The 27819-nt window shown below is 41.6% G+C and overlaps 1 long non-coding RNA gene across 1 annotated transcript in view; it reads right to left on the bottom strand.

Moving 5' to 3' along the window:
* Positions 1 to 6502: 6502 nt before the first annotated feature.
* The window catches only part of LOC108515984 (uncharacterized), a 112048-nt gene continuing 90731 nt past the window's right edge, over positions 6503 to 27819 (bottom strand). The window contains exons 7-9 of the long non-coding RNA XR_001881687.1: positions 24721 to 24804; positions 23919 to 24006; positions 6503 to 6693 (exon numbers count right to left, since the gene is read on the bottom strand). This is a non-coding gene — a long non-coding RNA (uncharacterized LOC108515984). The remainder of the gene's footprint in view (positions 6694 to 23918; positions 24007 to 24720; positions 24805 to 27819) is intronic.

The following is a 27819-nucleotide window of genomic DNA, read 5'->3' as shown; positions in this document are numbered from 1 at the left end:
ATTACAAAGCAAGTACCAAAAAGCTCTGCATTTGTGTGTGTGGAAAAAATACTAGAAAATAGCTGAAGGAGAGAGGGAGCAGAGAAGTAAGGCAAAAGGACAGGAATCTATTAATATTTAGTTAAATAATAATGCCCCTTATACCAGGACATCATCGAGACTTTGGCTTGGGGTTTTTAAAAGATTTTCAGCTTTGGGGTTCTTATAAACATCCTGTTTTGATGCTAACCCCCATTTAAACTTTCACTATCTTTATCATGGCTGAAGCCAATATTCTCATCCTGACTGGGTCCCCAGACATTGTATGGCCTTGGTGGCTGTTCTCATGTGTTCAAAACGGTTCATGGCATTGACCATGAAGTTGGCGTCCACCAACTTAAATGCGAATCTCTTCCAGAAACTCCCTCACAAATGCACCCAGAAATAATGGTTAACCACCTATTTGGGTATCTTTGACCCAATCAAGTTGACAAACAAAATTAACCATCACATAAACTCTGGTCCATAATCATCTGTGTTGTGATTTCCTCTTCCCAACTCTGTAGGCACTTTTCCTTCTAATCTGTGACAAGCACTGGTAGGTTTTGGAAACAGCATTATAGAGTTTAAAAAGAGTGGATGTGGATAAATAGCCTTTTCTATGTTCTGTATTGTTTATTCCTTTCACAACACTCCATTGGCCAGAAATATTGACAGTTACATGGATTTAAACATGTTATGAATAAAAAATCCTTTTAGTCCCAGAAAAAATGAGTTTGGATATATCTTTTTGAGCCCCAGGAGGTGATGAGGGGTAGTGGAAAAAGCTGGACGAAGAGTGAGTTGAGCTGTGGTCTTGTTTCAATCCCCACCCCACCCCCCATCTCTGGACTATAGGCAAGTCCCAGACTCCCTCCTGTCGTCCTGCCCCACACTCATGGAATAAGAATTAACTCATTCACCGCTCAGATTTTGTCAGGGTCTAGTATTCTTTGTTTACATATAATAATGGCTGCTGGGTACTGGCCACTTATCTGAACCAGACACTTTTGGGGACCTACATGGTCACCCTTTTAATTTACCATCAGACCTGTAAGGTGAGGGCATTATTTACCGGTAAAGAAACTAAGGCTTAATGAGTTAAGCAACTGTCCTAGGGAAGACACCTTCTCTTCAGCTGGATCCTAATGAATGGGCTAATTCATTTCTGAAGAAGTGGAACAGAGGTTTCAGAACAGAGACAGAATCAGTAGGAAGGGTTTCTCAACACACCTTTTGTTTCTTTTCTTTCCTTTGCTTTATCTTTCTTAGCCCTCAGGTGGGCAGAATTGAGCCATTAAAACTCTTCTTTTTATGACTCATTATCGACATTCATCTATGTCTATGTAAAGCCCCTCATATTATTTTCATTTTTTTCCTCTTCATCCCCCGTATCACACCCCCATTGCTTTCTGCACTCACTACAGTGTATTTAATCTATGTCTTTGCAATCCACTTTCCCTGTGTTTATTTAGACATATATGCCCTTGAAAAATAACATTATTTAGTGTCAGTGGTTTTGATTTACATAAATGCTATGAAGCTTCTAATCTCATCCTTTTTTTCTTTTTGCACTCAACACTGTATTTTGAGATTCCATCCCTGTTGCTCTGTGTAAATAAATCTTGTTCATTATGTGGGATGAACTCATAGTATTCCATATATTATATCACATAGTTTCCTTATCAATTTCCCCGATCAATAGACATGTGGATTGCCTTCAGATCATTGTTACCACAAACAGTCTGGGATGTGCGTCTTCTAATATGTCTTTGTACCCACTGATATTGAATTTATTTGAATTGTATGCCCAGGAATTGGATTGTTGGCTCACAGTGTGTGTGCAGTCACAATTTCACCAAGTTTTGCCAGGTTGCTTTCTAGAAAGGCTATGCCTCTTTAAGCTTCCCCCAGTCGTGTATGAGGATTACAGCTCCCCATATCCTCACAAGTACTTGTTATGGTCTGACTTTCTAATTTTTACCAATCTCTGCATTTTAAATGGTGTATCATTTTTTATTTCATTTGTATTTATCTGATTGCCAGTGAGGTAGAACATTCTTCATATAAATTTTAGCCATTTGGTTTTCCTCGTTTGATTGGCCTTGCCATACCTTTGCACATATTTTTATTCTTGCTGTTTCCTAACTTTGCTGGTTTGCAGAATTATGACTTTCTAATTTGCCTGATTACCTCATAGGGTGAATTTTTCTCCCCACATTCCTGCTTTGAACTTCACTTTCAATATTTACTTAACTTGATTAACAAAATGTTTCTTGTATTTTCACTATATATCAGTTTTGCATGTTAAAAATCCTTCTGGGGTTGGGCACGGTGGCTCACGCCTGTAACCCCAGCACTTTGGGAGGCTGAGGAGGGCGGATCACGAGGTCAGGAGATCAAGACCATCCTGGCTAACATGGAGAAATCCCATCTCTACTAAAAATACAAAAAATTAGCAGGGCGTGGTGGCGGTAGCCTGTAGTCCCAGCTACTCAGGAGGCTGAGGCAGGAGAATGGCGTGAACCCGGGAGGCGGAGCTTGCAGTGAGCCGAGATTGCGCCACTGCACTGCAGCTTGGGTGTCAGAGCGAGACTCCATCTCAAAAAAAAAAAAAATCCTTCTGGGATTTTAATTGTAATTACACTGAATTTAGAGATTAAGAAAAATTAACTAAAGGCTAAAGCAAGCTGTTAATATGGTATTTAGAGTTCCATTTATTTAGGTTTTCTGGTATGTGCTTTCATAATTTTAAATTTTGTCTCTGTAAACATCCTGTGTTTTCTTTGGTTAATGTCTACATACTTTATAGCTTTTGTTGCTACTATGAATGGTATCTTATATTTTATATTAAATTATTGTCTTTTATGGGAACACTGAGTTTTGTATATTGTTTTAAAATCTAACAAATTTGCTGAACTCCCTTATTAATTTTAATATTTTACTGATTTTCTCAGGTTTCCCATGCATCTGATCTGTATCTGGTAGTATAGCTGTAAATAATAACAATTTGGTTTCCTTCCTTCCTGTTTTTAATGCATTGATCAGGGTTTCCTGTACTTTGTTGGAGTGGCAATGACACCAAGCTATACATGTCTTATTCCTAACTATAAAGGAAATTGCATCTAAAATCTTAAAATTAAATTTGATGATTGTGGTAGATCATTTCTACCACTTGGGGTTTTCACCTTCATGGTAAGTGAAAATGATCAATGAACAGTTTTTTCTTCTTGTACTGGATTTGGTATGAAGACCATACAAGCCTCACAAAATGAAGTATACTTTCTCCTTTGTATTTTTAATTAGTGCAACAATTTGTGTAAGACAGGGAGAATCATTATAAAAACAGCCATTCTCTCTGTTTTCCCCACATGAATAAATGGCAACCAGTTATGAGGCTAAAAACATTGATTCCTCTTTTCCCCATTCGTATTCTATTTCTGAGCAAATCCCACTGTCTCTGCCTTCACAATACTTCTCAAATCCAGCCAAGTACATCTCTCCACCACTACTTCCACCCTCATCTAAGCCACTGTCATATCTGAATAATTTCATGACTTCATACCTGTTTTTGGTTTTAGCTCCTCACAGTTCATTCTCAATAGTTAAGCACAAATAGTACATACTAAAGCAATCCCAATTTAAAGCAGGAATCAGATCACGTGACTCATGTTGCCTCCTATTCACTTCCTTGGCGAGGGAGGGATTCCAGCTTTAGGGTTATGGGCATGGCTAATGGTAAACACATGGCATCCAACACTGGACAGATGAGACTGACACAATTGATTAGTCATGTCTACTCACAGTCTAGGGGAGGAGAACACTGCATGCCACACCTGGCCACACAGGGTTTGCACTGGAGAACAGAGTAGACTATCAGGTGCTGTGGGAGGCAGGCTCTGCAGTAGCAAGAGGGTGTAGTGCCCCCTGGTTCCCACAGGAGGATGTGATTGGTTGTTTGAATGATTTCATAAGCTAGCAAGGAATTGAAATCCACTTCTCAGAGAGAAGCGGTAACTGCGCCTGGTTCATTTGATAAGAGGACTGTATGCTTGGGGAGCATAGTTGGGAGGGGAATTTGTAATTAGGCCATCTGAGGCCCTACTTTTTCCAAATGTTGAGGCAGCACATAATACTGGGGCTTAATTTCAAACCTTATACCACAGATTCCCTGGTCAAAGCTTTCCAGTGGCAACTACAAAGTTCTTCATGGTCTAAAAACTGGTTAGCTCTCTGGCCTGATTTTCTATACTCCCTATGCCCCAAATACTCCACTCTCCAGTCACAGCAACCTACTTATTCTCACTCAAACACATCAAACAGGTTTCACCTCAGGCCTCAAGCTCTTGCTTTTTCTTCTACCTTGAGCCCTCTTCCCCCAAATATCTCCATGGCGTATTTTCTCACTTTCTTCAGATCTCTCCTCACTCCCTCAAAAGATAATAAATGGCATTATTTTGCATCCTTACAAACTTTATTTAAATGGTATATTGCTATATGTTGCTTTTCTTTTTTATTACTGTATTTTTTAAAGTCATCTGGATTGCTAACTTGAGCTGTGTTTCATTCATTTTATCTACCACGTGTATTCCATTGTATGACTACAATAACATTTATTCATTTCATCTCCTATGGATGAACATTTACATTGTTTTCAAGTTTCTTCCATTAAAATAATGCTTCAATGAATAGCCTCCTGGTCCTCTTTGTGAATACATATGAGATTTTCTCTAGAGTATATAAAATATGTGGAATTGCTGATCAAAGAGTTCTAGAGACTTGCTGGGAGTTGACCTCTGTGGTGGTGCTGAGAGAGTCCTATGAGGTCTTCCTCCCACTGAATAACACAGAAACTACTGGAAGATCTGAGAGACCCTGACACCTAAAAGAGACATGGATATAAGTAAGTGCAAACAGTTGTCTCCATGATTCACAGGAGGAAATTCTACTCTCTGTGAGAGGAGTCCCTCCTTCTGGTACTACAGCCAAGGGCCACACTTAGTGAAGCATCTGTTGCCACTGTGGGAATGAACTCTGGCAAGACGCTGCCACTGGCATGGAGCAGCTGCTATAACAGAGTGTGAAGCTGGGAGGTCTTAACTCTTAAGATATGCTGCGTTTTCTCCCTCAGGCTTGTGTGAGTCACTGTTTACCTACAGAGAAGAAAGAGCACTGGCCTTTGTCAATAGCCTTCACTGAGTTGAGAGATAACAATTTCCCCATGGGAATCCTTGGTATGGATTAGATGCCTAGAAACTATGGAAAGAAACTCAAAACAGCTTCAGAGCTCCTCAGTCCGAGTCCAGCTTTCAGATTCCTGGTGAAGAGTGTGGCCAGGAAAAGATGGCTGCAGGGACGTGTCCATCTGTTTACTCTTCCCCTTCTCTTGTCTTTATTTTGTATCTTCTCTCCTTTCTTCCTCCTCTTCTCTCTTCCTTTCTCACTTTCTTGGTGTCCCGTGTAGGGGATTTCACCACCAAGAGGATTTCATGACTCCACTTTGCCTCTCTAGTGTCCACGTTTTGAAACCAAAGGAAGCCAGTGGAAGAAATGTTTAATATTTTCCAAAACCATTACAATTCAGAAGAAATCCATGCACACTGAGCTAGCCCCTCCCTAGCTCTTGGCCTTTGGCTCATCTGTAAGAGCCATGTTCTTGGTATAGATCTCTTTGGTGCATTGTAGGAGTGGGTTCCCCTCCAGGATGTTATCATAGAGACCTCTGGGTCCCAAGAACCTCACAGAGACCCAGGAAGATGGCTTTTGATCTCAGAAAAAGACTAGCTAAACATTTCTCCATATACAGCACCACAATACATATACATCCACTTCCTTCAGAAACAGGAACCTGATGGCACATGGAGTAAGAGAGAAAACATTACATTGAAAGTGAGGAGACTTGAGTTCTAGTTCTACCTCTGCCACTATCTAGTTGGTGACTGGGTCAATTACTTAGCCCTCTAGGCTTTAATTACCTTATTAAAACATGAGGGATTTGGTATAAAAGACCTATTCCCGGTCCAGTATGGTGGCTTACGCCTGTAATCCCAGCCCTTTGGGAGGCCAAGGCAGGCAGATCGCGAGGTCAAGAGATCGAGATCATCCAGGCCAACATGGTGAAACCCTGTCTCTACTAAAAATACAAAAAAATTAGCTGGGCATGGTAGTGTGTGCCTGTAGTCCCAGCTACTCGGGAGGCTGAGGCAGGAGAATTGCTTGAACCCAGGAGGTGGAGGTTGCAGTGAGCCAAGATCGCACCATTGCACTCCAGCCTGGTGGAAGAGCGAGACTCTGTCTCACACACACAAAAAAACACACATACACACAAAACCCATTCCCTCAAAATGTATTAAGCATCTACTTTCAGCAAGTACTACCCTTCACAGTCAATTTTAGCTCTAAAATGTCTTGATGTTGGAAGGTATTACAAACTGTTTTTCTGTGTCCAAGGTCACTTGAATTATAATCATTTGAAGTCTTTAAGTGAATTTACAGATGCCATGTTACTAGGAGATTGCATGATTTCTCTCCGTTAAACTCATTCCAGGGCTGGTTGGAGGATCTCTGCTGTTTTCTCATCTTTGCAATTACCACATAGTTGTGGGATGGAACATGTTGTCAGCCTTCTTGGTTGATGTAGCTGCCTGTTCCCTGGCTGTCTTCCCAGGCATGTACCTGTTGGGTACGCAATGTCATTGGAGTGAGGGAGCTCTGTCTTACCATTACCCCTCTATTTCCCAGCCCCTCTGCCAGTGACTCATGAGGATTATGTCCCAGGTCCACCATACTGCACCTAGGAGAATAAAATCTACTTCCAAGCTTAACAGTGAGTGGCATTGTTTCAATTAAATATTTCCCACTAAATAAGGACTATAGTCTCCTCCAGTAGTTTCCCAAAGGGCATTTTCCATGAAATTGGAAGGAACATTCTTTTAAGGAGGCTGGCAAAGGCATTCATCTCATATTAACCATTGTAAGAACAACTTGCTTCTTGAATGTGGCTGCAATATTTATCTTGCCAAAGCGCCAAGTTTCTCATGTTACTCCCCATCCAAAAACTGCCATCAACCCCTATTGCCTATAGAATTCAAGATGTTTACCTGCCCTTTTCTCTGTTTTAAGGAAAACCCTCTATTGTCTGGTCCCATCTTACTTCTTCATTATTATTATTTCCCATTGTTCCTGTCTGAATATTTTTTCATCTATTCTCATATAAACATACCTCTGTCCCTGGGGGAGGGGAAAGTACAAAACTTACCTACTACTGTTGATTACCTACTACTGTTAATCACTATCATAAATATTTTCACATTTGTTATTTTATAGCTGAAATATTAAGATGCAGAGAAGTTATATACATTGCCTGACTTATCAGTGGGCAAGTTGGAGCTGTCCTCAAGGCCTGTCTGACTTCAAGCTCTTAATCGTTCTGCTTTAACACACTGCCTGTAGTCTAGAGATCCCATACTCCAGTCTGCTAACTGCAGGGTTGTTCTGGAAGTCACTCCTGGAAGATGCCCCGGCACCTGCTCCTCCAGCCCTTCCCATTACCTTTGTAATGTCCCCTGCATTAAATTTATTTCTGGTGAAATAACTTGGGAGACTTCTAAATCCTGACTGATACACGTTATCATCAGGGAATGTTTTTATATAAACATTAATATCAAATAATCATAGAGCTTATATTTCTTTCAGCCCTGCCTCTTTATTTTACAAAGGAGTAAACTAAAGCCAGAAAGGTAGAAAAACATGTCCAACATCACATAACCACTTTGTGACAAAGTTCAAATATCTTTGCCCAGAAAAAAAGGGACCAAAATGGCAGATTCAATAAATGTTTTAGAGGCTTAGAGGTATTTAGCCTGGGGCCAAATCCTGACCAAAACTCACTAGCTGTAGCTCCTTGGGGAAATCCCTTCACCTCCCGAATCCTCTGTTTCTTCATTTGTAAAATGAAAATAATCTTTTGCAGCACTGTGGAATACTGGGAGGTTATATATGTAAAATGCCTAGTACAGCATCTGCCTCATAATATGTGCACAATAAATAGTATTTAGGTGCATTATTCTCAATTTCCCAGAATCCACAAGGCCAAACTCCTTCACACTGGGGTCTAATAGGGAAATGTCCAATAAAAACAATGATCCTTTAGTTCTCACTCCTGCCTGACTCTAAGAGGCTCAACGAATACCATGAAAGCAAATCAGGTGCCCTGTGGACGACAACTGATAATGATACACCACATCTGACTCAAACATTTCGTTTATTTTTGCATTCAGCAAAGAGTAAAATGTTTTCTAATCAAGTAAAGAATCCTAAAATCGGATTCATAGCATATAGTGCTGGGTTCAAAAGGGGATAAAAACATTACTTTTTTAACATTCTCGCTAAAGAAATGTTCAGCATACTTCATGTTACTCTTCCTCAATTCTTTTTTTCTTTTCTTTTCTTTTGTTCTTTTTTTTTTTGACACCGAGTCTCATCTGTCGCCCAGGTTGGAATGCACTGGCGCGATCTCAGCTCACTGCAACCTCCGCCTCCTGGGTTCAAGTGACTCTCCTGCCTCAGCCTCCCGAGTAGCTGGGACTACAGGCACCTGCCATCACACCTGGCTAATTTTTGTATTTTTAGTAGAGATGGGGTTTCACCATATTGACCAAGCTGGTCTTGAACTCCTAAACTTGTGATCCACCCACCTCGGCCTCCCAAAGTACATTAATAACTTTTTAAGACTCTGAATATAATAGGCATTAAAGATTTCTAGAATGCCTTGGGTTCTGAGTCATGGGGAGCTGCAGGTGTTTCTAATGCACCGATTCTCACAATGCTGAAATGCTCTCCCTGCCCATTGACTCAAGGAAGCCAACCAATGAACTACATCTATTCATGGAGAGATGCACGTAGGGATCAGAGCATTCCAAAGATGCATTTCTCTAGACAGTACCTGGTTGCTGTACACCAGTTACTGGTGCAGGAAATTTGTGAACATAGCCAAGAATTTGGACAGAAATTCGGAAGGCTTTTAATTCACTATTGGTAGTGAATATTTCTGACTCAAGTCTCAACAGAAAACAGAGTGCATTCAGCATGGTAACCAAAGAACATTAAAGAAGAGACTATCTGTAGAGGACTAAATGGGATCAGAAGGGACTCTGAGGCACCAGGGGACTGATGAAAGTGGGCAGCCATTACCACCCCCAGGTTTGAAGAGTCAAGGAGAGAACTGGCAGTTGCCAGAACTCAGTAAAAGCTGTAATGTGGAAGAGGAGGCTTTTGATGGGAGTTTGCCCATCAGTAGAGGAATAGAACCACCACACCCCAGCAAAGAGGGGAGTCAAAACACTGACATATCTCTTTCCCACCCTCTGACCGCATACTAGTGCCTTCCTCTTGCTGAACCAACAGAAGCCCATTGATACAGCCCATACAGGAAGTCTCCTGCAGCTCAGGGCACAGCTAAAAAAGGTGGAAATGGATTTGGAGGGGCAAATCGAAAATATGGCAATTCTGTGAGTCCAGGGAAAGGCACAAATACAGTTTTGTGGGTTTTTTTGTTTGTTTGTTTGTTTTGCCTTGGTTTGTCCTGTATTGGAAAGGCTATGTGATGAGTTCACACTTACTGATGGGAGAAAGTTATCTACTACATACTTGTACACAAATTAGATATGGCAATCAGAAGATCCAGTTCAATTCTCTAAGCAGCTGAATTCTCTTAACCACCTGGGAGGATATGTCACATTTTAAAGCCATACAAATATCTTCAAGGCTCTGCATTTCAGACAGTATTCTTTATTTGTTGGGACTTTCGGAAGCCCAATGAGTGACACTCCTGTTCCTTTCGATCTCCCTATATTGGGAGATTGAAAAATCACATTTAATATTTAATGCTGATATTAGACAGCAAGGTTTAGTAGGAATGCTAAATGAGCTTACTAAAATTGTGCTGCAGAATAAAATGTATCCACTCAGTCACAGGCAAAGTAGGAAAACACAGGTCTTGCCCACAGGGGCAGAGTCTTTACTGCTAACCTCTTGAGCAGATGAAAATACATGCTTTTTGTAAGTGGACAGACCCCTAAAGAGGAGAGGTAGGAGCTGAGGCACCATGCTCAGGTACTTACCTCATTAAGGGGTTAGGTCTGTCCTTGTTCCTTGGTGGAAGAGTGAGTCACCTGCCAACAACATGAAGGATACATGCAAACAGACAAAGCAGATGGTCCCATGGTCCATCCACCCATTATTGCCCTTCTGATAGTAACCCCCGGGGTGTTCTATGGGAGAAGGTGATCTGCTTGTCCCTCAGGCTTTTAAGAAATGTATCAGTGCCCATGTCCGACTTCCCAAAACCCTGGCTTGACCTGTTGACATTGATTTGTACAACTTCTTGGAGAAACCAGTTCCTTTCATTCCTCCCATGGATCCTCTGTGACCCCAAAGTGTGGGGGAGACAGCAGACCAGCCTCCACCTCCACTTCTGTCCTCTAGGTGGCAGGAGCACCTTCTGGACTGTTCTACAGCCTCAGACCAAGCCAAAGATAACAGTGTGTTCATGCATAGGAACATGCTGTGCTTCTCCAGATTCCCAGGAAAGCAAATCCCAGCGAAGGTCAATAGTGGTACCCTGTGTATAACTCAACTTCGGGTAGGAAGAACAAATATTAGGCCTCAGAACTTTCTTTGGTCAAGGACTCATGAGCCTTCTCCTTGGTCCCGTCTGATCCTTTGTTAACTGGGTTCTTTCAAGCCCTGTTTATTCAGTGTCAAAAATTCTTGAGCAGTCGAACTCTAGTACCTGGTCTAGAAAGCTGCTATAGTTGCTCTGGAGAGAGCAGCAAATACCCTCCTGCCCAGGTCCCACTGACTCTCGTCTCCAGGCCACCTCTCCAACCCCACAAACTCATCCAAAAGATGGTGCAATACAATGCAACAGAGGCTACCTTCTCACCCTAGTAGTCAGAAACTAGAGCCATGTGTACAAATGCCTACTTGATATTTTTTCTTCAGTGTCCCAAAGGACCCTGTCCCACCTCTGCCCCAAGCCTGGTCCTTCTGTAGTGTTTCCATTGTCAGTGAAGACATTCCCATCCAGCTGAATGTGCAAGCCAGAAACCTAGGAGTCAGGCCTTTCTCAATCCACATCGAAGTCATTGCCAAGTTATTTCTATTTAGTCCCCAAATCCTCTCTTGAATCCCTCCACTCCCCTCCATCCCCTCCTCTACTACCCTGGTCTATGCTGCAGTAATCTCTTTCCCTACCTATTCTGCCTGCATTCATTCTCATCCTGCCCCCAATTCAGCCCCATTCTGCAGCTACAACTTTTTTTTCCAGAACGCAAATCTCATTGTCTTACTTCTCTACTTTAAAGCCCTTCAGTAGCCTCCTATTGCTCCTGGGAGAAAAATGAAGAGCCTAAAATGATCCACTAAACCTTCATCCAGCCCTTCATGCATGTGCACCTCTTTTTGGGCGGCACTTCTATTGGCCTCCCTCCCTTTGTATTCTGGTCCTGCAGGTACTGTTTTTTCTCCCACCAAAGGGCCAGTGCATGTGCGCTGTCTCTGTGTTGCCCCCCTCTGTGGAGGCTGAAGGCTTTAGATCTCAGCTAGCAGGACTTCCTCAGGGGCCCCTTTCTGACTTTCTGGAAGAGACAAAACCTCCCCCACTACATTTTTTCTGTGACAACCATGGGTATATCCCCTTCAGAGCACTTGCCGTAGTTGTCATTTGTTGTCACTTAGGTGGATTATTTATTAATGCTTATCTCCCCAACTAAAAATGTATCCCCACATGGGCAAGAATGACCTCTATATTTGCTCAAAATGAATTGTGTTTGCAGAACCTGGCATGAAGATTGGTAGGGTTTCTATAAACATGTGCTGAGTGAATTGCAAGGTTTTCCTCAAACATGCGCAGAGCAAGACATATCCCTGTGGTGTTACTTTCACTCTGGGTTGATCTTCCCCAGCTCAGCCTGGCTCCCTGGTTTAGCCAGCACCCAGCCCTGGGGAAAGTGTGCTCTTCCACTCCACTCTGTGCCTATCCGGGAGGGCGAAACTACTAAGGTGGGCTCCGGGGCCAAAAGGACCAACACGAAGTTGCTCCACTAAGACCACACCAAGCTCCCCAGAGCCATCTCACAAACTTAAGTACTGTCACTACTACAGGAAGTTCCTGCTGCCAAACCGCCAATGCTGCCTCTGTGTGGGTAATTAGGCTGTGCCAACCAGAGCCCTGCTGGTCTCTTTCTGCTTTAGGCAGAAAGAGCTCTCAGCTGTGTAATGGGTATCAGAAACTCTTAGCTCTCTCTCAGTCTGCTCTTCTCTCCTTTTCCTCCTCTCCTTTCTTCCCCTTAATTCCTTAAATGACCCCACTGCTTAAACATTTTTCCTGGCCAGGGAAAATGTAAACCAAACCCTCTGCATAGAAACCAGCTGTGAATAACCAGGTCAACATGACAGTGTCTTCCCAGTACATACCCATAGAAGTGGGGGACTTTCTCTAATGCATATTATTTTGTAGAAAGGTGTCTTTCAGAATACGTAGTCTCCCACAGTGTGTGTGTGTGCGTGCGCTCAAGGTACATATGCCCATAGTGTGAATGTGCATGAACCCATGTGTATGTGTCCATAGCATGTGCGTGTCTAGGGAACCTGGGGAGGGATCCATCTCTGCTTTCCACAGACAGCCCTCTCACTTCCACAGCAGCTGCCTGAGATCCCCATGGGACATTCTGGGGCAATTAGCGACCATCTCCTGGAGCAGTCATTGGAATTCACTTCACAGACCACCAACTATAGGGAGCAAAACTGCCTGTAGCTGATGCCATCTGAGATTCAGCTCATTGTTTGCACCAGGCTCACACTTTCTCGAAGCTATTCACAGCCAATGACTCTACTTGGCAGGGATGACAAGGTACGCTTGCCTGTTCCTGGCTGACATAGGCCTCTTCTGAAAGCTGACTTTTACTCAAGGACCGCCTGATGGTCTGAGTGAGTCTTTATAGGCTGCAAGGCCATCTCAGGAGCTTCCATCAATCTTCTTTCCCTGCTAAGCTTGCACTGCAGTCGATGGCTCTCCCAGCCATGCCACCTAGGACACCACACATGCTCTCTCTCACAGGCACTCCCCCGATCCAGTCCTTGCATGGTTCATCTCATGTTAGGATCTACTCCTTAGAGGTCCCAAATTAACACAACTTCTTACCCATCTCTTTTGGAGAGCAGCACATCCAATAACAGCAAGGCCTTCTAGCCATGCTTTTCTGGGACTTACAGACCTTGAGACAAGAAAGGATGAAAAAACAACATTCAAACCACCCCTATTGGCTGGGTGTGGTGGCTGACACCTATATTCCCAGCACTTTGGGAGGCCAAGGTGGGCAGATCACCTGAGGTCAGAAATTTGAGACCAGCCTGGCCAACATGGTGAAACCTCATTTCTGCTAAAAATACAAAAATTAGCTGTGCGTGGTGGTGGGTGCCTGTAATCCCACCTACTTGGGAGGCTGAGGCTGGAGAATTGCTAGAGGCAGAGGTTGTGGTGAGTAGAGATGGCGCCATTGCATTCCAGCCTGGGTGATAAGAGCGAAACTCCATCTCAAAACAAGCAAACAAACCACCCATATCTAATGCATGTACATATAGGTGGACCATACACAATACTTTTTTTTTGAGATGGAGTCTCGCTCTGTAGCCAGGCTGGAGTGCAGTGGCACGACCTTGGCTCACTGCAACCTCTACCTCCCTGGTTCAAGCAATTCTCCTGCCTCAGCCTCCCAAGTAGCTGGGACTACAGGCGCACGCCACCATTCCCAACTAATTTTTGTATTTTTAGTAGAGACAGGGTTTTACCATGTTGGCCAGGATGGTCTCGATCTCTTGACCTCATGATCCGCCCACCTTGGCCTCCGAAAGTGCCAGGATTACAGGCGTGAGTCACCACAGCATGTTTCCAAAAATGTCTTTCAAAAGTAAGGAAACAACTCTACAACATGCCGGGATTTGTCAGTCCTTCATCCTGCTAAATTTCTTTTGGATTTTGAAGGGCATCTTAAATAGTGACAAGCCCTTTGGTTACCTCAGCAAAGCCCAGGTGTTGCATATATAAGGCCAGGGCCACCTCAGTGTTTAATTCTAGGCTGCAAATACTCTTGACTTTGTGGTCTTCTCCTTCACAGGGTCAGAAGCCAAAAAGGAATGCTTCATCTTACAAACAGAAGGAAGGAAACTAGCTGAGGGAATGAACAAAGAATCTCTTTTGAAGTGGTGTTGCCAAGGCTGTGCCATGGAAGACGAAGATGAAGTTCATGGCTTCACAAACATTCTTGGATCAAATAGTCCATCAGAAGAATGATCTCATTTGCATATGTATGCCATTTATTATCATTTGATATTCATATATGCACATATAAATGAAGTCATTTTAATCTAGGAAATGATTGATCTGTCATTCTAATCAGAGGGTGTTTATTATTATAGAAAATAACTACAGCATTTATTAAACACTTACTTGCTATTGCCAAACATTATGTTAAGCATTTCGCATACAATTTCATTTAATTTTCAACTTACAGAAGAGGAAATCACATGCTGTGATAGGATTCTGCAAACTAAAGACACAATTTTGTCCCCTCAGACTTTTTTTCTAAATTGATTTATTTTTAATCATTGAATCCATTGCCAGACCAACTAATCACAAGGTTCTAAGAAGGGAGCTGCATGGGCCGCTTCCAGAATAACCAAGGCAGGGAGAGTGTAAGCCCTTGTTCTAGGTCACACCATGAGCAAGGGCAGAAACAAGATGCAAACTTAAGATAGTTCAGCTCCGAAGATTTCTTTCTGTTCCTTAGAACAACAGTGAGCACTTAACAGTAGAGTTAAATTCTTTAATAACAAAGTCCATGATTAAATAAATTGTTGTGCAACTGAACACAGAAATGGAACTTTGGATTTGAATCTCAGCTCTGGCTCAGTTGTTCAATAACCTTGACAAACTGAACTTTCTCTTGGGAAAAACGAGCCTATATTCCAGAAGGTGCAAAAGGGCTAATGATCCTGAAAAAGCTCTGCCTCTCTCAGAGGCAATAAGAGGAATAACAAAGAATAATGAAACACTATATCAATATAGTGTGCAATGGGATTGCTTAAATCAAACACAACATTTTAACTTCTTATAGCATTAGGAATCATATTATCACGGTTCAGTTATGTTTTACTCACTTCCTCATGGCCGCAGAAATTCCAAGTTGCAAAATGAACTTAAAAAAAAAAAAATCCTTCACTTCTTTGAAAATTATTCACTCCTTTCCGCCTGTTTGCTCCCTGAGAAATATTTTTGAACAGTGTTTGCTACCCCCTATTTATAGCTTTCCAGTTTTGGCAGGTATGGGAAAGTTTATAAGTGGTTTGTTTTCTTTGCTATATCCAGTGTTGATTTAGGTCGCTTAAGCCACTGAAACAATTGGAAGCACTTTCAAGGAAGGCAAAGTCTGTTGACGACTGATAACATTGTAAAATCCAGAGAGTCCGAATCAGGATTTCTTTGGGGGGCTCAGATCAGTTAGAAAATCTTAGCAGCACCATGATTTGAATAATTATCTTTACTTCTTTTTGTGTGTGTGTGGCTGTTGTGGAGGAAGTTTGCCCTTGACATCGGTAGGAAAAGCATCTCCCGAACATTTTCCCAGTCATTGGTGACTCTGGGTTTGATGCTGACTTTGACAGCTAGGTAAGAAAACGTGCCTGCGGCGCTCTGTATCTGAGCTGTAAAGATCTACCTTATGAACCTATGTCTAACATCTTGGTTTTCACCATTTTTCATGCTGACCAGAAGCAAACATTCATGGTTCTTTTGTTTAGGAGAGATACCTGGAAGTTCCAAGGTTTGCTTCATAAACGTCTGAACTAAATAAATACCTTTGAAAGCCATGAGAATTATAGGCATCTTTTCCTCCCATCTGGCATGTCTGTATGGGTGGTATGGTTGGGTTTTTCTTTTTTTTCTGGATTTTTCCACCCTTTGCCTCCCTATAATTTGTGGGTCTTGAGAAAAGTCACGGTTTCCCTGTAAATGCAGAGGGTGAGCTTGTTAAATTGGGGTCATTCCATTTTTTCCTGTCCCTTAGGCTCTTGTCTGCAGTGCTCCAGGGGGTGGGACCACAAGGAATAAAAAGCTTCAACACAGACAGGTGGATTTCCCGCTTCAAAAGCTGGAAAGATGGCAGTGTTTCTGAGATTAAATGGTCCTGGAAAGTAGACCTCACTGGGCACAGGAGCAGAATGTCGAGGCTGCCCACCAGCCTGTCATCTGATCCAGTGGCAGCTCAGAGGGAATAAAACCATCAGGTCTCCTAAAGACACTTAGGAGGATAGGAGGCCCTTGAATAGCTCCACCCATCCATCCATTGGGACTGCAGAAAAGGCGATTAACTCATATACACCTGGGAAGCTAGGCATTTTCCCCCACTTTAAAATGAGTAAGGGACTTTCTCCAAGGTCATTCATTAGCTCAATTCTGGAAATAGATCTTGAGGCAGTGCCCACCATCCCCCACTCCCCACCCCCACCCCTACCCCCGACCCTTTGCTCCACCCCTCCTCACCTGGCTTCTTAATTTGCAGGTCAATTCTTTCCTTTTTGGCTTGTGATCCTGATTTCCCCTCTCCTTTCCCCCTTTTTAAAATTTATTTTTTCCATATTTTCCTCCAGCTTTATTAAGGTATAATTGACAAACTGTATATATTTATGGTGTACAATGTGATGTTTTAATATATGTATACATTGCAAAACATTAAACCAAGTTAATTAATACATCTATCACCTCGCATACTTATCCTCTCCCCTTTTCCTTTTCTTTATTTAGAAATATTTAATTGACAAATAAAGATTGTCCATCCCCCTTTTAAAATGTGACTAGTAGTTTAACAGTCTTTAAATTTTTTAATCATGAAAAAATTCAAATATACACAAAAGTAGAAATGAAGTGGCATCTTGTCTGGGGTAAATAACTGAGGTTCGTCATCTCATGTCAAAGAAATCGAGGACTCGAAAACACAAGAAGCGAGTTTAAGGGTAGAGGTTTTAATAGGGAAGAAGAAAGAGAAGAGCACTCTCTCCTGCAGGGAGACAGAGAAAAGGGGACTCCTGGGCGGGTCTTCCGGTTTCGTAGTGAAATGTCCAGGGTTTTATAGAGGAGCTTGAGGAGGCGGTGTCTGATTTACATAGGGCCCAAACATTGGCTGGACCAGGTGTGTCATTTACGTAGCACAAGAAGCTGGCCACTCCACCCTGATCTTTTATTATGCAGATAGGTTCTCTACCTTGCCGGCGCCATGTTGCCTGTTCCTTTACTGTACTCATGGTTGACAAGGAAAACGGAAGAGGGAATCTCCATGTTGAACATGGCTGGCCCCCAGGTAGTCTTTTCCTATTGGCACAGCTGCCGGCATTCACCCGTGCAAGCTTCCAGCTGGTTTACCTATGCCTGCAGCTCGATTTTACAGGCTGATCTTTGTTAGGAAAGAAATGATTTGGGGCTGCTTTTGTTAAAAGGGAAACCTTACCAAGGACTCTCTTACCCTAACTGCCTAAATAATTTATTTTTAGCTACTGTTTTAGCCCAGACCTCAGTCATATCTGGCCTCATACTTCTTAGTAGACATATCTGAGCACTGTAGATATTTTCATGTGTAGCCTTATGCCATTTCCCACCCATAAAAATCGTTAATATTATCTCCCACACACTTGTATCTAAATGTCCCTAAAAAAAAGTCAGTTTGCCATTGATTTGATTGAACAAGAATCCCATCAGGCTCCTTTCATTGCATTTGCTTGTAATATATCTTCTGTCTGTTTTTTTTTATTTTTTATTTTTTTCCCTCTGTCGCCCAGACTGGGTTGCCCAGACTGGAGTGCAGTGGCACGATCTTGGCTCACAGCAACCTCCACCTCTCGAGTTCAAGCGATTCTCCTGCCTCAGCCTCCCTAGTAGCTGGGACTACAGGTGCATGCCACCATGCCCTCTAATTTTCGTATTTTTAGTACAGACGGGGTTTTACTATGTTGGCCAGGCTGGTCTCGAACTCCTGACCTGAGATGATCTGCCTGCCTCAGCCTCCCAAAGTGTTGGGATTACAGGCGTGAGCCACCCTTCCTGGCCTCTTCTGTCTGTTTCTATTCATCTTTTCCTTTCCTGTCAAGTATTTATTTAAGAAACCAGATCAACTGGGCAGGGCACGGTGGCTCACTCCTGTAATCCCAGCACTTTGGGTGGCCGAGACAGATGGATCACGAGGTCAGGAGATTGAGACCATCCTGGCTAACACAGTGAAACCCCGTCCCTACTAAAAATACAAAAAATTAGCTGGGTGTGGTGGCGGCCACCTGTAGTCCCAGGAGGGAACACCGGAGGCTGAGGCAGGAGAATGGCGTGAACCTAGGAGGCGGAGCTTGCAGTGAGCCAAGATCGCCCCACTGCACTCCAGCCTCCAGCCTGGGCGACAGAGCAAGACTCCCTCTCTAAAAAAAAAAGAAACCAGATCAATTGTCCTAGTGCTCGTTTATTTTCCCACTGTTATTATACATGTATTATTTTGAGGATGAAGACTTGGAAAATCTCTTCCACCAAAATCCTAGCAATAAATAGAAAGCATTAAGTATCAAGAAATAAGCTATTATTAATATGTAGATGAGGCATAGGTGATGATGATCCATGTAAAAATAAGAGAATATCTTTAGATTTTAAAATAGATGAGTAAAAAGGGTTATAATATAAACCACTTGTTGTGGCTTAAGTGTAGCACTTTTCTAGAGATACAAAGTAAAGCACCTGGACAATAACTCATTTTTGAGGCACTAAATTGAAACTGAAAAAGAATGTACACTCATAAAATTGTCTGGACTGACCCTGGGAGAAACAGTCGATTAGTCGCCTTTTTTCTCTCCTGGTCAATTCCCCACGCCCTGTTATCTATTAATAATTTATTTTTAATTCCTGAATTTTGAAAACAGCTTCTTTATTAAGTTACAATTGACATACAGTAAAGTGCACAAAGTTAAGGTATACAATTTGATAGGTTTTGACATTTGAATATACTTATGAAGTGATCACCACAATTAATATAATGAACATATGATTCAACCCCAAAAGTCTCCTCCTGCTCCATTGTAATCTCTCCCTCCTGACCCTATCTACACTTGCTCCCTACTCCAGACAACAATAGATCTGCATTCTGTCGCTATATATTAGTTTGCATTCTGTCACTATATATTAGTTTGCATAAATGGGATTATGCGGTATATACTCTTGTCTGGTTTCATTGAGCATAATTATTCTGACATTTGTCAATGTTGTACTGAGTATCAATAGTTCATTTCCTTTTTTGGCTGTGTAGTAATTCTTTGCATTCTATTCCTGATTAACTGTGGTAAGGATTTACAAAAAGTCTCTTACCTGGATGACTCTTGAGCCTTTAAAGTCTTCAGTACTTCTGATAAGCCACTGGTCTTTTAATATGCTGGGGCAAATCACAGTTCTCTAAAACCCACTCCCAAAGGAATACATCTTGCACTATCATACTCTTTTGAGCTTTCCTGATCCCAGTTCAGATACGTAGGGATCTGAATCACTATTCTCCTCCAATGCTATAATTACGTGAGTAGGTAGATGGTGGGAATGAGTAGCATCAGGGGAAGAATGACATTCATTTAATAAGTCATAGTAACACCAATTTTTTCTTAAAGGCAACCCCCAAATCCCTTTATCCACCAATCCTCTGAGTGCTTCTAGTGCTATAGAATAGTTGAAGTATCCTATTTCTTTTCTTTTTTTTTTAACTTTTTGAGACAGAGTCTCTCTTTGTCACCCAGCCCAGTCTGGAGTGCAGTGGCATCATTATGGCTTATTGCACCCTCAAACTCCTGAGCACAAGGGATTCTCCTGCCTCAGCCTCCCAAGTAGTTGGGATTACAGGCATGCACCACTATGCTTAGTTAATTTTTCTAATTTTTTATAGAGATGAGGTCTTGTGTTGCCCAGGCTGGTTTCAAACTCCTGGTCTCAAGCTATCCTCCCGCCTCAGCCTCCCAAAATGCTAAGATTACAGGCACGAGTCACCACACCTAGCCAATCCTATTTCTTTAGCTACTATAAGTTCTTTCACATTTTCAAAAGATTAAAACAATTATGGTAGAGAGAATACTTTTTTTTATATCTTATGCAAAGAATGTTGTTGTTTATGACTCATTATTACTTAAGATACATTAAGCATCCTTCAAAGATGGTGTTGATCTGATGATCATGAGACATATCCAGAGACAATAGTTCCAGAAAGAGAAGATGAACATAATCATGGTGAGAAGAGAAAGAATGGGAAACACCACTTTTCTTCTTGCTCCTAATCCACATTATAGAATGAAAATAATGTTTCCCCACTATCTCCCCCATGCCCCACCCTATTGTGATTTAGTACAGTTACAGGATGTCTTTTCACTGGAAGAGCTTATCTTTTCAAGAAAGCAGTCCTGATTTGCTTGGCACATACTGGCCATGAGCATTCAGGCTTTTTCCTTAAAGAGTCAAAAGGGGAGAGTGAGGAGGGAGTGGCAGGGGATCCAGGGTCATGATGATCTTTTATTTCTTCCTAGAATACGATATTCTTTGCTGGTTGCCAGCATGCTTATTTTTATGTAGATTTGACCTTCACTGCAACCTTGAACAATTAAAATAGAATAAGATCACTATAAGCTACTTCAAAAGCTTGGCTCTTGAAAGTATATAAAATATAAGACAAAGGCAGGAAAACTAACCAGGCCACAGCTTTGAGCAAAGAATCATAAGGCTTCTTGGGTCTAGTTAAAATATCAGCTTTGTGCATATTAGATTCCATCCTGTTTGATTATTTCTGTAGTGAGTGCTGCCTTTATCGATTGTTAGAGTGAAATGTTCAAGAGCATTATATTACAATCTGTCTCTAAATGGCTTTTCAGAAATTTCCTGTAACTCAGAAGCAGAAATTATGCAGGGAACTGAGAGCAAAGCGACTAGACAGTTGAATTTCCCCCAGACTTTTGCATATGGCAAAGTGATAAAGCATGGCCAAAGAGACTTATATTGGTTTTCTTAGTAAAGAGGGTCAGTTTCAGCTTATTATTATCTCATCATCAGAAGCTATGCTGAATACTATATAAAGTCAAAGTGACAGGGGTTGTGGCTTTGAGGATCACAATACTTTAAAGATGTCTTAGAGTCCAGAGCCTTTTGGCTCATGTTGCTCGCTTGATGATCTCCTTCATCCAGCTACCTCCTATGTGTTCTTGCCTAAATCTCACCTCCTCCATGAAGCCTCTCATCCTTTTTCATTGATTTCTTCTTCTTTGAAAACCTTATTTCTTTTAGCCACTGGATGTCTTCTATATATTATTTTCTAATATATATATTATATATGTATATACACTAAGTATTTTCTAGCAGTTTCACGTGCAGTTATTTTATTTTATAATTAAACTACCAAATTAAGAGTACATCTTATACACTGTATGTCCTCCGAAGAAAGGTATAATGGATCATGAATAGATTAAGAACTCTTTCTGTGTGTATATCTCATCCCCCCCACCCTGCCTACCAAACACATACACGTTGGTTCTTTTAGTCAAAGACATGGCTTATCCAAATTAATAATCTTTAGGTTGTATATATCAGAAACTCCAACTCAACTCAGCTTAAACAATAAAAGGAATTATTGACTCAACGCAACTGAAAAATCTATTTGTAGATATTTCAAGTGAGGCTCAATCCAGTGGCCCAAAGACCTGATTTCTTTCTGTCTCTCTGCTTTACTTGCCATGAAATTGGCTTAATCTCGTAATTCCTTTGGTCACAGATGGCTGCTAGCAACTCTTCGGACAATACGTGCATCATCATTCACACCTAGACTAAGGGGTATCATTGTCCCAGCATCCCCAGCAAAGGTTCTGAGAATCACTTGCTTGAACTAGTTGAGGTTACATGTTCAGCTGTAACCATTCCATAGAAAGAAGTATGGATCAACTGATTAACTCAGTCTAGCTTCTCTGGAACTATGTGGATTCCCAAACCAAAATTGGGAAGGTCATATGGGCACATGGGAGCTTGACAAATGAACAAAAAATGCTATAAATCTTCAACCAATTTTATCAACCTCCCATAATCTGCAAAACATTGCATCTCATATACAAGGGATTTGTTTGCTGGCTTTTAGATATTTTTATTTTAGAGAAAATAAAAGGAACCAATCTACAACTTTGGCATTGGCTGGTCTCCACAGTTTGGCAAGATTTCAGTGGGCCACATCAGTAGAAGTTTTTCCAGGGATGGTAGCTCCCTTCTGTTCACTGCCCATCACCACAATTTTCTCTACAAAAAAAAAAATGTGAAGGAGGAGAGATGGAAAGAAGAAAGGGAAAAAGAGGGAAGGAAGGAAGGAAGGGAGGGAGGCGAGGCGGAGGGAGAAAGGGAGACACGGGACAGGGAGCGGAGGCGAGGCACGAAGGGAGGGCCGAAGCGGGAGGCAAGGAAGCGGTAAGGAAGAAGGAAGGGAAGGAAGGAAGGAAGGAAGGAAAGAAAGAAGGAAGGAAGGAAATGAATAAAAGAAAAAAAAGCAGTGCATTTTCCAGGCAAACACAGAAGTGCCTGTGGCTCTGGCTTACTCAAGCTGGGGAGACTCCCTGGACCAGGTCTGTGAATACAGAATTAACAAAGTGCAATGAACGACCGGGTGCGGTGGCTCATGCCTGTAATCCCAGCACTTTGGGAGGCCAAGGTGGTTGGATCACCTGAGGTTGGGAGTTCAAGACCAGCCTGACCAACATGGAGAAACCCCATCTCTACTAAAAATACAAAATTAGCCCGGTGTGGTGATGCATGCCTGTAATCCCAGCGCTTGGGAGGCTGAGGCAGGAGAATTGCTTGAACCCGGGAGGTGGACGTTGCGGTTAGCCAAGATTGTGCCTTTGGACCCCAGCCTGGGCAACAAGAGCAAAACGCTGTCTCAAAAAAAAAAAAAAAAAAAAGGAATGTACAATGAAAAGCCACCATCATTTGCTAGATCTTCCTTGTAACTGCTAATTTCTTGTCAAATGAATACTAGGTATTTTTTAAGGTGGAGTTGAGTTCCTTGAGGTAACATTCTCCTTAAATATGAACCTTGTTTCTTCTTGGCTTCATTTTAAAACTCTAGAGGGAAGCTACATCCCATAGATTTCTATTTCTATGTTACTATTTCCAGCAAGATCTGGGGTCATTCCTGCCGTCTGCCATAAGCTATAGGTCTGTGAAAGGACTAAATGTACTTTCTGTCTGTGTGATTGACAAGGCAAAGCCTGGTTTTCAGGGCACTGCCCACAAAAGCTAAGTAAGAATGGCAGAGAAGGCACACCAGGAAAATGATGATTACTTCACTGATTTGGGAATAATGATCTCGCCTTATGAAAAAGTCCATCTTCCATTTGAATTGAGTGTGGGAAGAAAGGATGGCAGGTAGGGAAGAAGATAAACCTCTTCTAAGGAGGGTCTGTGTAAAAGACATAACTACCTCCACATCCTTTTGCATAACAGTAATTATTTTTTAGTATAAATTGCAGACTTAGGAACATTAAAAATATTTTTCACTTTGCATAACCCAATATTGGAAAATACGATGTACAAAACATCAAAGAAAGAAAGGAAAGGGGATGAGGTAAAAGTAGAAAGAGAAATTCTTCCTTTTACTAAAAGATGTCTATGGGTTCATTTAAATGACAAATTCCTTGGCCTTATATGGTAGTTCAACTCTCCCCAAAAGTTTTTGGAACCCATCTACTTTGTAAAAGGAGGTAAGATTCAATCTTCAGTGGCTTGTTTAAGCTTGAATTAAAATGTGACATACCTGTTTCACTTGTTCAGAAGACTTCAGTTTAAAGAGATCTTAAACACATTTTTAAGTGTCTTCTTTAAACTTCTGCATTGAAAGAGATCTGGAAGATAGGAATAGTGCTTGCTTTTTGGAAGGAATCATACCAGATGAGAGGCACAGACTTCACTAAAACCAAAATGATGTTTGGAGACACAATGTTCCATCTTCAGGAAGGCTTGTCTGGACTGGAAGAAACTGCTGCCTAGTCCTGTCACCCGGAACAAGGGGGGATTTCATTTGCCAAAGAGGGGCCCTTTAGGCCCTGCCAGTCTTGGAGTTTGTGTACCTGGGTCAGCCAAGCAAGAATCAAGGAGGGTACAATGCATGCATTCAAAGATCGGTGTGTTCTTCTTGGCAAGTGTGCCTTCTGGGCACTGTTTGTCCCCAGCACAAGGCAATCCCCACATTCTCAACCCTGTGACATTCAAATGTCTGCTAACTGCTTTCTTCACACCAAACGCTTACAGAAGGAGCACTCTACAATCACAAAATTAGAAAACTCATTTATATCTAATCTTTAGACAAGATAAACTGGAGGTCATTGTGGTAACTCCTTACCACAAATGGTAAAAAATGGTAACTTAAAAGTTTAAGAATAAGCAGTTAAGCCAGGCATGGTGGCTCACATCTGTAATCCCAACGGTTTGGGAGGCTGAGGCAGGAGGATTGCCTGAGGCCAGGAGTTCAAGACCAGCCTGAGCAACATAGTGAGACCCCCCCATCTCTACCAAAAATAAAAAATAAAAAATAATTAGCTAGGTGCAGTGGCACAAACCTGTAGTCCCAACTACTTGGGAGGCTGAGGCAGGAGGCTTGCTTGAGCCTGGGAGGTCAAGACTGCAGTGAGCTGTAATTGCTTCTGAAAGACAATAGTGAGATAGAAGCTTAACAGGTGCTTCTAAGGTGTTTTCAGTTCTTAACAGAGTGTTCATGGCCTGATGTTGACCTATCATTGTTAGAGTATCAAGTGCTGCATTCTCTTTGCAAGAAAATTTTCATAGCTATGGTACAGTAGAAATAGCACCAACCAGACCCTTCCTTTAATGTTAGGTGCGATTCTGGATATCAAATGTTAGTTGGACCCAGAGGGAACTTGCAAAAGGCACAAAGAAGACTAAAAAGTCTGCTTAAAAAATTAGAAAAAAATTAAAAAATAAGAAAAGAAAGAAGGTGGTATAAAGGTCTTGGACTTATTGAGCTCAGGAAAAAACAAAGGTTGTTCTGAATTGATGATTGCTGGCATCTGTAAATCTTCACATGTAGCATGCAGGCTGGATGTGGTAAGAAAATGTGAATGTCAATATCGAGGAGTTTGTTGAAGTCAAAATAAGTTCCTAACAGTGATTGAGGACAGGTCTTTCCAACAAGAGATACTTTATGAAAAACTTTGTCTAATAGCTAAAGAAGAAAAACTCCTTAGAAGCTTCTCACCCTTGTCAACTATTTCTCTCTCCATGGACCTCATGTTTTTAAATATCCTGTAAATCAATTGCTTATGAATAATCATATATTCACTCTGGTTTTCCTAGGATAGTCTCAATTTGTGAATTTTGTCTTGTGTGATTATCAATAGCTTCCCCTTTCAGTATCTGAGTATCCCATTTGAAAAATAAGGCATATGATTATTCTAATAAGAGCTAACATGATTTGATTTTGGAAATATATATGGATTCCATAGGTTATACTCTGCTTAAAAATGGCTCAAAAGATTCTATTATTGTGAAATTGGCCTAAACAGATGATCTTTTAGCCTGCAAATACATGATTCTGTGACACCATTTACATTATGGAAAACAACTGTTCATCTCATGAGAATGAAAGGAACAACAAACCCTCTGAGGTCTCTTCAGCCTCATTTGGAACAGGCGAGAATAATAACAAATGTCACACTCTCAGCCATGAGTCTAAAGAAAGAGAAAGCATCATTTCACCGTCTGAGTTGGGAACTTTGTGGTTTTCAGATGTTCAGGAATCCAGGCCCCTACCCATCCTGATATTCTGTGAATGCATGATTGTGAAAAGAGAATCAACACAAGACTTCCACATTGAATTATTTAATTAATTCAGAAAATACTTATTGAGCATCTCCTTGTGCCAGGCACTATTCTAAGTACTGGGATTTTGTTCACAAAAGTGAACAAAGGAGTCCTAATCCCATCTTCTTGGTACTTACAGTTTCATAGGGAGATAGACAGTAGGTCCAAAAAACGAATGGATAAATGACAAGTAGGTAGCACTGATATATTGTAACATAGTTTGAAAGAATGTGGGCCATGAACAATAGAATCCATGCCACAAGAAAGAGAGGAGCAGAAGAGCATACTCTCCAGTCCTGCCTTTGTTGCACACTGTCCAATCCTGGTTGTCCTGGGGACTACTAGTTGCACACTCCAGCACACTAACATTGTCCCTTTAATGTAAATAAAATGAAAAAGTGCTGGTGGCGAAAGCCAAGTGATTGTCACTATTTTCCACCATGCCGGGGAGTCAGGCTCCCCAAATGCAATAGTAATGGCTGTGGTAGTCTCCTGAGGGCTCAGTGGGAATGGCCCTTGCAACAAGCCCAGGGATTCTGTGTTCTCAGAAATAAAAGTAAGCAAAAGAGACACAGGCTTTGTTTCTGAGAAATAATTGGTTTGGGGATTTAAGTTTATTATTTTCTTCTCCATTCTCATGCACTGATTTCATCTTTAAGCCTCTCCTCATTTCACTCTTTGGAGCACTGGTCGAAGAGAGCAGTGTCAGCTAGAGGGTTTGAGGTTTGTTTTGTTTTGTTTTGTTTTGTTTTGTTTTGTTTTAATCATGGAAGAATTCTGAAAGGAAGAATGATCAAAATTAAATTTTTAAGAGTTATGCTATGACTATGATCATAATATTTTCCACAAATGAGGTACAAAATGGCATGAAGTTGTTATTTGTGCCCTAAGCAAAACTGGAGCATTCAATCTGGATTTTATAATACAAGATTGTTATAGGTGGATAGATGGTGCTTCACGATCAACTGACTGAGTTGAATCTACTTTGGGAAACAAGAGTTGTTGTAGATTGAGAGCCTCTCCAGCGTTTTGCTCTGGATGCATTCCAAAAGTTGTTGTCACTAAAGGTTTAAATATATAAAGATGGTACAATAGACTCTATTTCCATGGAAGTAAACTGGTCTCTAATTAATACACCAGAAGCTGAGTCACTTTGTTTTTACAGGCACGTAGAGAGGAAGTGCCATCTCTCCTCAGTTGACACACTGCCAGTTAGCTGATGTATAGTTCTTTTTTTCTTTTTATTAAGGAGTAGAAAAGAAACTGAACTGAAAGTTGAAACAATTCATACAAGGAAGAAGAAAGCCTGGGAAGTTACCTACATTGCCTAACATCACAGAATCTAAAGGAATCAAACTTTCTCTTTCCTTCTTGTATTTGAGGAAAGGAGCCCTCATCTTAAGACAAGAATTCTTCCAGGTTTCCCTGAACAGCTTCTTTCATTCTCCACAGTGTCTATTTCAAACTTACCTAGTTGTCTCAATGTCTTCACGCTCACCCATACCTTCCTGGCACACGCAGGGAAGGACTTTACCCGCTACCGTATAGATGATGATGTGAGAGCAAAAGCCCCCCCAGTGCAGCACTAGGCAGCCTGCTCCCTCACCTGCATCCATCCCCCCACCCCGCCCCAGCTCTCTTTGGGCAACAGAAGAGGGGTCCTTCCTCCAGTCTCAGGCAAGGCTCTCCACCCATGCTTTAGATCTCATTCCTTTCCACATCTCTGGAAATTTGCTCCTATAATCACCCGCACTCTTTCCTGTATCTTCCACTCACACAGGAACGTTCTCAAATCTCCCCCCCTTAAAAAAAAAAAAAAAAAAAAAAAAAAAAAAAAA

This window comes from Rhinopithecus bieti, unplaced genomic scaffold, assembly GCF_001698545.2.
Source record: "Rhinopithecus bieti isolate Rb0 unplaced genomic scaffold, ASM169854v2 scaffold_34818, whole genome shotgun sequence".
NCBI classification, from domain to species: Eukaryota; Metazoa; Chordata; class Mammalia; order Primates; family Cercopithecidae; genus Rhinopithecus; species Rhinopithecus bieti.
The sequence above is the reverse complement of the archived record's forward strand: the minus strand, read 5'-3'. Positions and strand labels throughout refer to the sequence as shown.